This window comes from Rattus norvegicus, chromosome 1 (genome assembly GCF_036323735.1).
Source record: "Rattus norvegicus strain BN/NHsdMcwi chromosome 1, GRCr8, whole genome shotgun sequence".
Taxonomy (NCBI): domain Eukaryota; kingdom Metazoa; phylum Chordata; class Mammalia; order Rodentia; family Muridae; genus Rattus; species Rattus norvegicus.
In genome coordinates, this window is record NC_086019.1 from 125,787,896 (window position 1) to 125,801,215 (window position 13,320).

General features: G+C 39.9%; 1 protein-coding gene across 10 annotated transcripts in view; it reads right to left on the minus strand.

Annotated features, from left to right (window-relative positions):
• The window catches only part of Potefam2 (POTE ankyrin domain family member 2), a 178,727-nt gene that overhangs the window by 107,353 nt on the left and 58,054 nt on the right, over positions 1-13,320 (minus strand). The gene's annotated exons all lie outside the window — the stretch shown is intronic.

The window sequence follows — 13,320 nt, forward strand, 5'->3', positions numbered from 1 at the left end:
CAGAGAAGTTCAGACAAATTTCACTTATGAATATCAATACAAAATTTATCAGTAAAGTATCCACGAATTAAGGACAAAAACATATTTAAAAACATCATTTATCACAGTCAAGTAGGCTTCATCACAGGGGTGCAGGATTGGTTCAGTATTAAAAAAAAATCCATCCCCCTAGGCCTGAGACACCGCCAGAACCTGAAGGGACAGACCAGATAAAGAGTTCTCTGCACCCAAATCCCATGGGATGGAGAGCTAAACCTACAGAGAGGCAGACAAGCCTGGGAAACCAGAAGAGACTGCACTCTGCACACACATCTCGGACGCCAGAGGAAAACACCAAACGCCATCTGGAACCCTGGTGCACAGAGGCTCCCAAAAACGGCGGCGCAGATCTTCCTGGTTGCTGCCTCCGCAGAGAGCTCATAGGCAGCACCCCACTAGCAAACTTGAGCCTCAGGACCACAGGTAAGACCAACTTTTCTGCTGCAAGAGACCTGCCTGGTGAACTTAGGACACACAGAGGCAAAATTCCTCTAGGATCAGGCACTTCCTGTGTTTACCAGGAGTCCCAAACCTGCGGATCCCGGCCCGCAGCAGGTCTCTGCTCCCAAACCCCATGGGAGAGAGACCTCACCGCCTGGTCAGGTGGGCACTCCTGAGGCTGCAGAGCAGAAGAGACCACCAACACTGCTCACCCCTGACCACATCCCTGGCCCAAGAGGAAACTGTATACGGCCAATGGGTTCCCGTGGGGGAGGGCCCAGGAGCCGCAGGACCCCTGCGCCTGAGACACCGCCGGAACCTGAAGGGACAGACCGGATAAACAGTTCTCTGCATCCAAATCCCGTGGGAGGGAGAGCTAAACCTACAGAGAGGCAGACACGCCTGGGAAACCAGAAGAGACTGCACTCTGCACACATCTCTGATGCCAAAGGAAAACACCAAACGCCATCTGGAACCCTGGTGCACAGAGGCTCCCGGAAACGGCGGCGCAGATCTTCCTGGTTGCTGCCACCACAGGGAGCTTGTAGGCAACACCCCACTAGTAAACATGAGCCTCGGGACCACAGATAAGACCAACTTTTCTGCTGCAAGTGACGTGCCTGGTGAACACCAGACACAGGCCCACAGGAACAGCTGAAGGCCTGTAGATAGGAAAAACTTCACCGCCCGAAAGCAGAACACTTTGTCCCCATAACTGGCTGAAAGAAAACAGGAAAACAGGTCTACAGAACTCCTGACACACAGGCTTATAGGACAGTCTAGCCACTGTCAGAAGTAGCAGAACAAAGTAACACTAGAGATAATCTGATGGCGAGAGGCAAGTGCAGGAACCTAAGCAACAGAAACCAAGACTACATGGCATCATCGGAGCCCAATTCTCCCACCAAAGCAAACACAGAATATCAAAACACACCAGAAAAGCAAGATCTAGTTTCAAAATCATATTTGATCATGATGCTGGAGGACTTCAAGAAAGACGTGAAGAACTCCCTTAGAGAACAAGTAGAAGCATACAGAGAGGAGTCACAAAAATCCCTGAAAGAATTCCAGGAAATCATAAATAAACAAGTAGAAGCCCATAGAGAGGAGACACAAAAATCCCTGAAAGAATTCCAGGAAAACACAATCAAACAGTTGAAGGAATTAAAAATGGAAATAGAAGCGATCAAGAAAGAACACATGGAAACAACCTTGGACATAGAAAACCAAAAGAAGAGACAAGGAGCTGTAGATACGAGCTGCACCAAGAGAATACAAGAGATGGAAGAGAGAATCTCAGGAGCAGAAGATTCCATAGAAAGCATTGACTCAACTGTCAAAGATAATGTAAAGCAGAAAAAGCTACTGGTCCAAAACATACAGGAAATCCAGGACTCAATGAGAAGATCAAACCTAAGGATAATAGGTATAGAAGAGAGTGAAGACTCACAGCTCAAAGGACCCGTAAATATCTTCAACAAAATCATAGAAGAAAACTTCCCTAACCTAAAAAAAGAGATACCCATAGGCATACAAGAAGCCTACAGAACTCCAAATAGATTGGACCAGAAAAGAAACACCTCACGTCACATAATAGTCAAAACAACAAACGAACAAAATAAAGAAAGAATATTAAAAGCAGTAAGGGAAAAAGGTCAAGTAACATAAAAAGGCAGACCTATCAGAATCACACCAGACTTTTCGCCAGAAACTATGAAAGCCAGAAGATCCTGGACAGATGTCATACAGACCGTAAGAGAACACAAATGCCAGCCCAGGTTACTGTATCCTGCAAAACTCTCAATTAACATAGAAGGAGAAACCAAGATATTCCATGACAAAACCAAATTTACACAATATCTTTCTACAAATCCAGCAGTACAAAAGATAATAAATGGTAAAGACCAACATAAAGAGGCAAGCTATACCTTAGAAGAAACAAGAAACTAATCGTCTTGGCAACAAAACAAAGAGAAGAAAAGCACACGAACATAACCTTACATCCAAATATGAATATAACAGGAAGCAATAATCACTATTCCTTAATATCTCTCAACATCAATGGCCTTAACTCCCCAATAAAAAGACTTAGATTAACAAACTGGATACACAACGAAGACCCTGCATTCTGATGCCTACAGGAAACACACCTCAGAGAAAAAGACAGACACTACCTCAGAGTGAAAGGCTGGAAAACAACTTTCCATGAAAATGGTCAGAAGAAGCAAGCTGGGGTAGCCATTCTAATATCAAATAAAATCAATTTTCAACTAAAACTCATCAAAAAAGTTAAGGAAGGACACTTCATATTCATCAAAGGAAAAATCCACCAAGATGAACTCTCAATCCTAAATATCTATGCCCCAAATACAAGGAAACCTACATACGTCAAAGAAACCTTACTAAAGCTCAAAACACTCATTGCACCTCACACAATAATAGTAGGAGACTTCGACACCCCACTCTCATCAATGGAGAGATCATGGAAACAGAAATTAAACAGAGATGTAGACAGACTAAGAGAAGTCATGAGCCAAATGGACTTAACAGATATTTATACAACATTCTACCCTAAAGCAAAAGGATAATACCTTCTTCTCAGCTCCTCATGGTACTTTCTCCAAAATTGACCATATAATTGGTCAACAAACGGGCCTCAACAGGTACAAAAAGATAGAAATAATCCCATGCGTGCTATCGGACCACCACATCCTAAAACTGGCCTTCAATAACAATAAGGGAAGAATGCCCACATATACATGGAAATTGAACAATGCTCTACTCAATGATAACCTGGTCAAGGAAGAAATAAAGAAAGAAATTAAAGACTTTTGAGAATTTAATGAAAATGAAGGTACAACATACCCAAACTTATGGGACACAATGAAAGCTGTGCTAAGAGGAAAACTCATAGCTCCGAGTGCCTGCGGAAAGAAACAGGAAAGAGCATATGTCAGCAGCTTGACAGCACACTTAAAATCTCTAGAACAAAAAGAAGCAAATACACCCAGGAGGAGTAGAAGGCAGGAAATAATCAAACTCAGAGCTGAAATCAACCAAGTAGAATTAAAAAGGACCATAGAAAGAATCAACAGAACTAAAAGTTGGTTCTTTGAGAAAACCAACAAAACAGATAAACCCTTAGCCAGACTAATGAGAGGAAACAGAGAGTGTATCCAAATTAACAAAATCAGAAATGAAAAGGGAGACATAACTCCAGATTCAGAGGAAATTCAAAAAATCATGAGATCTTTCCATAAAAGCCTTTATTCAACAAAACTTGAAAATCTGCAGGAAATGGAAAATTTCCTGGACAGATACCAGGAACTGAAGTTAAATCAGGAACAGATAAACTAGTTAAACAACCCCATAACTCCTAAGGAAATAGAAGCAGTCATTAAAGGTCTCCCAACAAAAAAAGCCCAGGTCCAGACGGGTTTAGTGCAGAATTCTATCAGACCTTCATAGAAGACCTCGTACCAATATTATCCAAACTATTCCACAAAATTGAAACAGGTGGAGCCACAATTACTCTTATACCTAAACCACACAAAGACCCAACAAAGAAAGAGAACTTCAGACCAATTTCCCTTATGACTATCGACGCAAAAATACTCAATAAAATTCTGGCAAACCGAATCCAAGAGCACATCAAAACAATCATCCACCATGATCAAGTAGGCTTCATCCCAGGCATGCAGGGATGGTTTAATATATGGAAAACCATCAATGTGATCCACTATATAAACATACTGAAAGAACAAAACCACATGATCATTTCATTAGATGCTGAGAAAGCATTAGACAAAATTCAACACCCCATCATGATAAAAGTCCTGGAAAGAATAGGATTTCAAGGCCCATACCTAAGCATAGTAAAAGCCATATACAGCAAACCAGTTGCTAACATTAAACTAAATGGAGAGAAACTTGAAGCAATCCCACCAAAATCAGGGACTAGACAAGGCTGCCCACTCTCTCCCTACTTATTCAATATAGTTCTTGAAGTTCTAGTCAGAGCAATCAGACAAAAAAGGAGGTCAAGGGAATAGAGATCGGAAAAGAAGAAGTCAAAATATCACTTTTTGCAGATGATATGATAGTATATTTAAGTGATCCCAAAAGTTCCACCAGGAACTACTAAAGCTGATAGACAACTTCAGCAAAGTGGCTGGGTATAAAATTAACTCAAATAAATCATTAGCCTTCCTCTACATGAAAGAAAAACAAGCCGAGAAAGAAATTAGGGAAACGACACGCTTCATATAGACCCAAATAATATAAAGTACCTCGGTGTGACTTTAACCAAGCAAGTAAAAGATTTGTACAATAAGAACTTCAAGACTCTGAAGAAAGAAATTGAAGAAGTCCTCAGAAGATGGAAAGATCTCCCATGCTCATGGATTGGCAGGATTAATATAGTAAAAATGGCCATTTTACCGAAAGTGATCTACAGATTCAATGCAGTCCCCATCAAAATACCTATCCAATTCTTCAAAGAGTTAGACAGAACAATTTGCAAATTCATCCGGAATAACCAAAAACCCAGGATAGCTAAAATTATCCTCAACAATAAAAGGACTTCAGGGGGAAATCACTATCCCTGGACTCAAGCAGTATTACAGAGCAAGAGTGATAAAAACTGCATGGTATTGGTACAGAGACAGACAGATAGACCAATGGAACAGAATTGAAGACCCAGAAATGAACCCACACACCTATGGGCACTTGATTTTTGACAAAGGAGCCAAAACCATCAAATGGAAAAAAGATAGCATTTTCAGCAAATGGTGCTGGTTCAACTGGAGGTCAACATGTAGAAGAATGCAGATCGATCCATGCTTATCACCCTGTACAAAGCTTAAGTCCAAGTGGATCAAGGACCTCCACATCAAACCTGATACACTCAAACTAATAGAAGAAAAACTAGGGAAGCATCTGGAACACATGGGCACTGGAAAAAATTTCCTGAACAAAACACCAATGACTTATGCTCTAAGATCAAGAATCGACAAATGGGATCTCATAAAACTGCAAAGCTTCTGTAAGGCAAAGGACACTGTGGTTAGGACAAAACGGCAACCAACAGATTGGGAAAAGATCTTTACCAATCCTACAACTGATAGAGGCCTTATATCCAAAATATACAAAGAACTCGAGAAGTTAGACCGCAGGGAGACAAATAACCCTATTAAAAAATGGGGTTCAGAGCTAAACAAAGAATTCACAGCTGAAGAACGCCGAATGGCTGAGAAACACCTAAAGAAATGTTCAACATCTTTAGTCATAAGGGAAATGCATATCAAAACAACCCTGAAATTTCACCTCACACCAGTGAGAATGGCTAAGATCAAAAACTCAGGTGACAGCAGATGCTGGCGAAGATGCGGAGAAAGAGGAACACTCCTCCATTGTTGGGATTGCAGACTGGTAAAACCATTCTGGAAATCAGTCTGGAGGTTCCTCAGAAAATTGGACATTGAACTGCCTGAGGATCCAGCTATACTTGGGCATATACCCAAAAGATCCCCCAACATATAAAAAAGACACGTGCTCCACTATGTTCATCACAGCCTCATTTATAATAGCCAGAAGCTGTAAAGAACCCAGATGCCCTTCAACAGAGGAATGGATACAGAAATTGTGGTACATCTACACAATGGAATATTACTCAGCTATCAAAAACAATGACCTTATGAAATTCGTAGGCAGATGGTTGGAACTGGAAAATATCATCCTGAGTGAGGTAACCCAATCACAGAAAAACACACATGGTATGCACTCATTGATAAGTGGCTATTAGCCCAATTGCTTGAATTACCCTAGATGCATAGAACACATGAAACTCAAGATGGATGATCAAAATGTGAATGCTTCACTCCTTCTTTAAAAGGGGAACAAGAATACCCTTGTCAGGGAATAGAGAGGCAAAGATTAAAACAGTGACAGAAGGAACACCCATTCAGAGCCTGCCCCACATGTGACCCATACATATACAGCCATCCAATTAGACAAGATGGATGAAGCAAAAGAAGTGCAGGCCGATAGGAGCCGGATGTAGATCGCTCCTGAGAGACACAGCCAGAATACAGCAAATACAGAGGCGAATGCCAGCAGCAAACCACTGAACTGAGAATAGGACCCCCGTTAAAAGGGGAACAAGAATACCCTTGGCAGAGAATAGAGAGGCAAAGATTAAAACAGACACAGAAGGAACACCCATTCAGAGCCTGCCCCACATGTGGCCCATGCATATACAGCCATCCAATTAGACAAGATGGATGAAGCAAAGAAGTGCAGGCTGACAGGAGCCGGATGTAGATCTCTCCCGAGAGACACAGCCAGAATACAGCAAACAGAGGCATATGCCAGTAGCAAACCACGGAATTGAGAATAGGACCCCCGTTGAAGGAATCAGAGAAAGAACTGGAAGAGCTTGAAGGGGCCCGAGACCCCATATGTACAACAATACCAAGCAACCAGAGCTTCCAGGAACTAAGCCACTACCTAAAAACTATACATGGACTGACCCTGGACTCTGACCTCATAGGCAGCAATGAATATCCTAGTAAGAGCACCAGAGGAAGGGGAAGCCTTTGGTCCTGCTAAGACTGAACCCCCAGTGAACTAGATTGTTGGGGGGAGGGCGACAAGGGGGGGAGGATGGGGAGGGGATCACCCATAAAGGAGGGGAGGGGGAGGGGGATGTTTGCCCAGAAACCGGGAAAAGAAATAACACTCGAAATGTATATAAGAAATACTCAAGTTAATAAAAAAAAATCCATCAATGTAATCCACAATATAAACAAACTCAAAGAAAAAATCCTCACAATCATCTCATTAGATGATGAAAAGCCTTTGAAAAATTCCAGTACCTTTTCATGTTAAAAGTCTTTAAGGTATCAGGAAATCATGGTACATACCTAAACATTATAAAAACCATATAGAGCAAACCCCCAGGAAATATCAAATTAAATGGAGAGAAACGTGAAGCAAGTCCACTCAATTCAGAGTCGACACATGTCTGGCCTCTCACTCCCTACTTATTTAGTATAGTATTCAAAGTTCTAGCTAGAGCAATTCAACAGCAAATGAAAATCAAGGCTATAAAATTGGAAAGAAGAAGTTAAGCTATCACTATTGGCGCATATATATATATATATATTTATATATATATATATATATGAATGAGACCCCAAAAATTCTACCAGAGAATTTCTACATCTGATAAACAACTTCAAAAAAGTGGCTAGATATAAAATTATTTCCAAGGATTCTGTAGCCTTCCTTTATAGAAACAATAAACAGTCTGAGAAAGAAATTACAGAAACAACACCCTTCACAATAGTCACAAATAATATAAAATATATTGATATAACTCTAACCAAGCAAGTAAAAGATATGTATGATAAGAACTTCAAGTCCCCAAAGAAATTGGAGAAGATATCAGAAATGAAAAGTTGATTGGTAGGATAAACAGTAAAAATTGCCAACTTACAAAAAGAAATTCACAAATTCAGTGCAGTCCCCATAAACTCCAGAACAATTATTCACAGATATGAAAAGAGCAATTCTCAACTTCATATAGGAAAACAAACAAACAAAAATCAGGATGGCCTAAAGAACTCTCAACAGTAAAAGAACTTCTGGGGAAATCGCCATCACTGACCTAAAGCTGTATGAAAAAGCAATAGTGATTTTTAAAAATAACATAGTATTGGTTCAGAGACAGACAGGCCAATCTGTGAAATAGAATTGAAGATCCATAAGTAACCCCATGTACCTATGGACACTTGATTTTTGACAAAGAAGCCGGACCAATACAATGGAAGAAAATAAGAGCCATCAAAAAATAGTGCTAATTTAATAGAAATCTGAATGTAGAAAAGTGAAAATTGATCCATATTTATCAACTTGCACAAAGTGCATGTCTGAGTGGATCAAGAACCTGGACATAAAACTGGATACATCGAATCTAATTGAAGAGAATAGCCTGGAAATCATTAGCACAGGATAAATTTTCCTGAACACAATAGGAATGACTCAGGCTCTAAGACCAACAATTGATAAATGGGACCATACAAAACTGAAAACCTTCCATAAGGCAAAGGATGCAAGGCAAAGGATAAAGCAGCAACAAAAAAAATCTTCACTAACTGTTCATCTCTAAAGAGCTAATATCTGAAATATATAAAGAACTAGGAAGGGGAATAACATTTGAAATGTAAGTAAAGAAATATATCTGATGAAATTTTTTTTTTAAAAAGAAATCCAATTAAAAAATGCGGTATGGAGCTCGCTGATCCCGGCCCACAGCTCCCTGCTCCCAAATCCCGTGGGAGAAAGAGCTCATTCCCCAGACAGGTGGACACTCCTGACACTGCAGGGCAGGAGAGACCTCCAATACTGCCCACCCTTGCCCACATCCTTGACCCAAGAGGAAACTCTATAGGGCCTCTGGGAACAGGAAGATAGGGGAACTCAAGCTGCAGGAACTCTATGGTCCAGACTCCACGCGGATCTGAAGGCACCTGATCAAATAGCTCCCTGCACCCAAATCCTGTGGGCAAGAGAGCTAGACATTCAGAGGAGCAGACATGCCAGGGAACCCAGACGAGGCTACTCTCTGCCCACATTTCTGACTCAAGAGGAAAATGCCTAGAGCCATCTGGGCTCCCTGTGCACAGGGTATGAGAGAAGGTGGGGCAGGCCCTTCTAGTTGCTAAACTCACTGAGAGCTGAAACCTGGCTCTGAGGAGCGACTTCAGGCCTGAGACCAAAGGTAAGACCAACCTTTCTGCTCCAAGTGACCTGCCTGGTGGACTCAGAATATACACCCACAGGAACACCTGAAGACCAATAGACAGGAATGACTACACACCTGAAAGCAGAACACTCTGTTCCCATAACTGGCTGAAAGAAAACAGGAAGCAGGTCTACAGCACTCCTGACACACAGGCCTATAGGACGGTCTAACCACTGTCAGAACTAGCAGAACAAGGTAACACCAAAGACAACGTGGTGGCAAGAGGCAAGTGCAGGAACCCGAGCAACATAAAACAAGACTACATGTCATCATCAGAATGAAATTCTCCCACCAAAGCAAACACTGAATATCCAAACACATCAGGAAAGCAAGATCTAGATTTAAAATCACATTGGATGATAATGATGGAGGACTTTCAGAAAGACATAAAGAATTCCCTTAGAGAAATGCAGGAAAACACAAAGGAACAAGCAGAAGCCTTTAGAGAGGAAACACAAAAATCCCTGAAAGAATTCCAGGAAAACACAATTAAACAGGAAAAGGAATTAAAAATGGAAATAGAAGCAATAAAGAAAGCATAAAGGGAGACAACCCGGGATATACAAACCAAAGGAAAGGAAAAGGAACCGTAAGTACAAGTGTCACCAACAGAATGCAAGAGATAGAAGAGAGAAGCTCATGAGCAGAAGATTCCATAGAAATCACTGACACAACTGTAAAAGATAATGTAAAATGGAAAAAGATAACGACCAAAAACATACAGAAAATGCAGGAAACAATGAGAAGATCAAGCCTAAGGATAATAGGTATAGAAGAGAGTGAAGACTCCCAACTCAAAGGAACAGTAAATATCTTCAACAAAATCATAGAAGAAAACTTCCCTAACCTAAAGAAAGTGATGCCCATGAACATACAAGAAGCCTACAGATCTCCACATAGATTTGACCAGAAAAGAAAATCCTCACGTCACATAATAGTCAAAACACCAAATACACAAAATAAAGAAAGGATATTAAAAGCAGTAAAGAAAAAAGGTCAAGTAACATATAAAGGCAGACCTATCGGAATTACACCAGACTTCTCCAAAGAGACTATGAAAGCTAGCAGATCCTGGACAGATATCATACAGACCCTAAGAGAACACGAATGGGAGCACAGGTTACTGTATCCAGCAAAAATGTCAATTAACATAGAATTGGAGAAACCAAGATATTCCATGACAAAACCAAATTTGCACAATATCTTTCTACAAATCCAGTGCTACAAAGGATAATAAATGGTAAAGCCCAACATAAGGAGGCAAGCTACACCCTAGAAAAAGCAAGAAACTAATCATCTTGGCAATGAAACAAAGAGAAGAAAAGCACACAAACATAATCTCACATCTAAACACGAATATAACAGGAAGCAATAATCACTATTCCTTAATATCTCTCAACATCAGCAGACTCAATTACCTAATAAAAAGACACAGATTAACAAACTGGATATGCAATGAGGACCCAACATTTTGCTGCCTACAGGAAACACACCTCAGAACAAAGACAGAAACTACCTCAGAGTAAAAGACTAGAAAACAGCTTTCCAAGCAAATAGTCTGAAGAAGCAAGCTGGAGTAGCCATTCTAATATCGAATAAAATCAATTTTCTACCAAAACTCATCAAATCAGATAAGGAAGGAAACTTCATAGTCATCAAAGGAAAAATCCACCAAGATGAACCCTCAATCCTAAATATCTATGCTCCAAATAAATGGGCACCTATACATAAAATAAACCTTACTAAAGCTCAAAGCACACATTGCACCTCACACAATAATAGCAGGAGATTTCAACACTGCACTCGCATCAATGGACAGATCATGGAAAGTGAAATTAAGAGAGACATAGACAGACTAAAAGAAGTCACGAACCAAATGAGTTTAACAGATATTTATAGAACAATCCATCCTAAAATAATCGAATATACCTTCATCTCACCACCTCATGGTACTTTCTCCAAAGTAGACCATATAATCGGTCATAAAATAGGCCACAACAGATACAGAGAGAAAGAAATAATCCTATGCATCCTATGAGACCACCATGGGTTAAAGCTGGTCTTCAATAACAATAAGGGAAGAACAACCACACATACATGGAAGTTGAACAATCCTATAAGCAAGGATAACATGGTCAAGGAAGAAATAAAGAAAGAAATTAAAGACTTCTCAGAATTTAATGAAAATGAAGGTACAAAATACCGAAACTTATGGGATACAATGAAAGCTGTGCTAAAAGGAAAACTCATAGCTCTGAGTGCCTGCAGAAAGAAACATGAGAGAGCATGTATCAGCAGCTTGACAGCACACCTAAATGCTCTAGAACAAAAAGAAACAAACACATCCAGGAGGAGGAGAAGGCAGGAAAAAAACAAACTCAGAGCTTAAATCAACCAAGAAGAAACAAAATGGACTACGCAAAGAATCAACAGAACCAAAAGCTGGTTCTTTGTGAAAATGAACAGGATAGATAAAGCCTTAGCCAGACTAACCAGAGGACACAGACAGTGTGTCCAAATTAACAAAATCAGAAATGAAAAGGGAGACATAACAACAGAATCAGAGGAAACTCAAAAATCATCAGATCCTACTACAAAAGCCAAGGTTCAACAAAACTTGAAAATCTGGAGGAAATAGACAATTTCCTAGACAGATACCAGGTACCAAAGTTAAATGAGGAACAGAGAAACCATTACAACCACCCCATAACTCCTAAAGAAATACAAGCAGCCATTAAAAGTCTGCCAACCAAAAAGTGCACAGGTCCAGATAGATTCAATGCAGAAATCTATCAGACCTTCAAGAAAACTCATACCAATACCATCCAAACTATTCCACAAAATTGAAACAGATGGAGCTCTACCGAATTCCTTCTATGAAGCCACAATTACTCTTATAAGTAAACCACACAAAGACCCAACAAAGAAAGAGAACTACAGACCAATTTCCCTTATAAGTATCGATGCAAAGATACTCAATGAAATTCTTGAAAACCAAATCCAAGAGCACATCAAAACAATCATCCATCATGATCAAGTAGGCTTCTTATGAATGCAGGGATGGATTAATATACGGAAAACCATCAATGTGATCCATTATATAAACAAACTGAAAGATCAAAACCACATGATCATTTCATTAGATGCTGAGAAAGCATTTGACAGAATTCAACACCCCTTCATGATAAAAGTCCTGGGCAGAATAGGAATTTAAGGCCCATACCTAAACATATTAGAAGTCATATACAGCAAACCAGTAGCTAACATTAAACTAAATGGAGAGAAACTTGAAGCAATCCCACTAAAATCAGGGACTAGACAAGGCTGCTCACTTTCTCCCTACTTATTAAATGTCATTCTCGAGTCCTAGCCAGAGCAATCAGACAACAAAAGGAGATCAAAGTGATACATTGGAAAGGATGAAGTCAAAATATCACTATTTGCAGATGATATGATAGCATATTTAAGCCATCCCAAAAGTTCCACCAGAGAACTACTAAACCTGATAAACAACTTCAGCTAAGTGGATGGGTAAAAAATTAACTCAAATAAATCAGGAGCCTTCCTCTACAAAAGAGAGAAACAATCAGAGAAAGAAATTAGGGAAATGATACCCTTCATAATAGTCCCAAATAAAATAAAATACCTCGGTGTGACTTTAACCAAGCAAATAAAAGATCTGTGTGATAAGAACTTCAAGCCTCTGAAGAAAGAAATTGAAGAAGACCTCAGAAGATGGAAAGGTCTCCCATGTTCATGGATTGGCAGGATTAATATAGTAATAATGGCCATTTTCCCAAAAGTGATCTACAGATTGACTGCAATCCCCATCAAAATTCCAATCCAATTCTTCATAGAGTTAGAAAAATTTGCAAATTCATCTGGAATAATAAAAAACCCCAGAATATCTAAAACTATCCCCAACAAATAAAAGGACTTCCGGGGGAATCACTATCCTTGAACTCAAGCAGTATTACAGAGCAATAGTGATAAAAACTGTATGGTATTGGTACAGAGACAGGCAGATAGACCAG